This window comes from Pinus tabuliformis, chromosome 4_2 (genome assembly GCF_031772625.1).
Source record: "Pinus tabuliformis cultivar Carrire ecotype Pingquan chromosome 4_2, CPIR1, whole genome shotgun sequence".
In the NCBI taxonomy this organism is placed as follows: domain Eukaryota; kingdom Viridiplantae; phylum Streptophyta; class Pinopsida; order Pinales; family Pinaceae; genus Pinus; species Pinus tabuliformis.
The window spans coordinates 156405158-156408673 of NC_142304.1; positions in this window are offsets into that span (position 1 = coordinate 156405158).

The following is a 3516-nucleotide window of genomic DNA, read 5'->3' on the forward strand; positions in this document are numbered from 1 at the left end:
CAGCAGGTGGTTTTCACCCACATTGGGTTTCCACCTTATATCTTGGTGTTCATGTGTGTGGCTTTTGATCTGTTCTGTTATACTGCACATGTTTACTGTTAATGTGGTGAATAATGTCCTGATGCACTTAACTGAAGAATAAGCTAACTAAATTATGAGTTTTCTTCTTATACGCTGTTTTACTTAGTCACAGTAGCGTGTACACGCTGGTTCACTTAACTGAAGTAGCGTATATGTTTCTGAGCATTGAAAAAGTTTGATTGATCTGATAATACTGATTCACCCCCCCTCTCAGTATTATTTCCAACATGGATAACTGACTAAAATTATAAAAGGAGGCTCACGGTAACTCAATGTACCACTTGGCCGCAAGACCAATTAGAGTGCATTGAAAAAGACGTAAACGAATTGAATCATCTATAATGGAGTTATATGCACACCAAAGGTGATAAGTCATCACATGGTTTGACGGATCCTCTCTTGATTTACCTTCAAACTTTGGGATATCACTGGGCAACTTATTCAGCATTGGCGGCCAAAACGGAAGATAATTAATCAGATCGTTCGTAAGGCATGACAAATTAGGAAATTCCAAAGTTGCAATGAATGGTAACTAACGATTAGGGTATCGAAAACCCTGGGTCATAAGACCAGCCCCAGGAGGAGGATATCCAGGATAACTTGGAATTGGAATTGCATTTGGGATATTATATCCTCCCGGAAAACCAGGATTAACCAGACCGTACTGGTGTTGTTGAGGTTTCTGATAAGTATATCCAGGGTATGGTTGATACTGATAGACTGGGCTTTCAACAATAGGATTGAATTGGTACTGTCCCTGGTATGGTTGTTAAGTAAATTGAGGTTGACTTGTGACAACCGTACTTGGACCAAGTTGTCCTACAGGCATCTGAACCGAAGTCTGAATTGTGGGTCCAGACTAAGGTAAAGATGCTTAAGGAGTTGATGCAGGAACAGTAGAAATTGGAGCTGCCGATACTCCAGAAGTAGGTGGGGTAGATTGAACAGATGATGCAGTAGTTGCAGCAGTCATTTGAGCCGGAGTTTGAGGCAAACTAGGCCCAGACTGATGAGCTACACTAGGTGCAGAAGTTTGGATAGTAGGTTGGACAGGTTGCTAGGTTGAACTAGAAACTAAAGGTTTTCCAGATTGAGATGACAACTGCACATTAGGTTGCAAGATCTGCTGCGATTGAGATGGATCCCACACTATGTTCATTCCAGGGTATGGATCCAAAGAAGTTTGAGAATATTGAGGACTATAACCGAGTTGAGGGTAGGGTTAATAATTCAAAGGTACATTTCCAACTCCTTGGACAAATGATTGACCTGAAGGTGGTTGGAAACCTTGGGTTGGGTACTGACCTTGAGGTTGATAACCTCGAGCCATGTACTGAAACTGGGGTTGACCTTGAGGTACATATTGATACTGGGGTTGACCTTGAGGTAAGTACTGAGTCTGGAGTTGACCTTGAGGAATGTACTGTCCCGAAGGTATGTATTGTCCTTGAGGTTTCCCCCCAGGCGGTAACTGAGTACCTTTAGGTTTCCCACCAGGTGATAATTGAGTTACTTGAGGTTGCCCCCCAAGCGGTAACTGACTACCTTGAGGCTGCGGATTTGGAATGGTACCTGACATCATAAGAATGTCTTCTACACTCAACGGTTTAGTTCCGTTATTACTAGTTGATAACCCGTGTTCAATAGTTTGAGGAGATGCTCCTGAAAAAGTACCAGTAAGTGACTGATACCCAAAAGGAACAGAAGGACTGCCATACGAAAATGTTTCCGGTGATTGGGAAAAATGGATGACTGTCTCGACATATTCAAAGGAGGATAATAACCTCTAGGCGTTGGATGATAAGGAACTCGAGGTGGTGAAAAACTGAGACCCAGATTTTCTAAAAAGTTGGTCAATGAAAGATACCAAGTGTCCCTCCTAGGTGGACTGTAAAAGATCGATTCATGCTCCCTAAGTTCTATAGTTGGTTGATTTTCAGGGATAGTTATACCTTCTTTCGGAGTAACGAGTTCTTCAATAGCAATAAGTCCAGAAGAAATATTTTGGGTAATGATCCTTCCTACCCTGGGTGAACCAGGACCACTGGAAGTTGGAGAAGAAAATCCTGACGATGGAGTAGTAGCAGGTTCAGTTTCAGGCTCAGAAATTTCAAGTTCTTCAGCTAATTCACTAGTAGAAGAAAAACTACCAGTAACTTTGGAAAATGAAATTGGTTCGGTAATATACTATGTTGCTTGAACTTGATAATCAGGGTGAACAACTAACGAAGATTCTCTTTCTTCCGGTGACCCAACTCTACTATCACTAGGAGTTACAAGAGCTCGTAGCCCTTCAAACTGGCTTGGTGAATACTCAGGAGATTTCCCCCAAAGTCTACGGGATTGTCTCGGTAATTTAGCCATGATTAAATACTTTAATTACTTCACATGAAAACAAATAAAAATCTGAATAAAACGACCTAAAGTCTCTAAAGAACCAAACAATTTGAATCACACGCCCAAAGAATCTAGGAGTTCAAACCACACACAAACAGTAACATTCTGTACCGAAAACACTAGTTGGTGATGAAATCCAATGTCGCAGAATTCAATACAGAAATGGCGGTTGGAACAGTTACCCCGACAACCTGCTTAATGAAACAGACTGGCACAAGTTTCTTCACTAAACCGTCTCGAGTGAAGAGAACCCTCCAAAGACTCCAAGTGAGTCTAGTCGATGTCTGCTCCAGGTACAGTGGGATCTTCCTTCCACCGTCACCTTAGGAAAGAATCCTATAGATTATGGTCATTATGGTTACCAACAGAAACAAATATACTTGGGGGAACAGTCTGTGATCCGATACACACGCAAGGGCAGAGTAGCAAAGCTCAATCCCCTTAAAGGCTCCTTGACATAATCCAAGGTTTACCAACAAGTGACCCCAAGCTCCTCGACAATGGTCAATCTGAGGTTTACCGTTTTTAATACGTGTATATCTCCTATCATTCCCAATGAGGAAGGATTGATTACCCCACTGGTTCAGATATGATCTCGTGCTTGACTCCTTTAAGAGGAGCTTCCCAGAGCATAGATGTAACAATTGGAATTTATCTCCTACCACAAGATATAGCTACTTGTTTGTTTTAACTATCTTGGAGAGTTAATTACTCCCTACTCCAAGATACTAAGCTATGCTATGCTGGTGATAAAGAGCCCTAGAAATAAAAAGATTGCTAGATAAATTTTACTTTAAGCGTTATTTTTATTGGTTGTTCCTTAGGTCAAAAGGTGTGGAGATTAAACTTTATGGTGTGAAGACTCGACTCCAAAACACTAAAAATGCACCTAAGATGATAAACAATCCTTTTTCTTCAATGAATTTCTAGCTAAAGAAAGAGTTGAGAATGCAAATGCTTGAAAAACAAATCTTTCCTTACCAAACAAGTGAAGAGAAAAACTTTTTTGTCTTTTTCAATAAACTCAAAAATGAGACT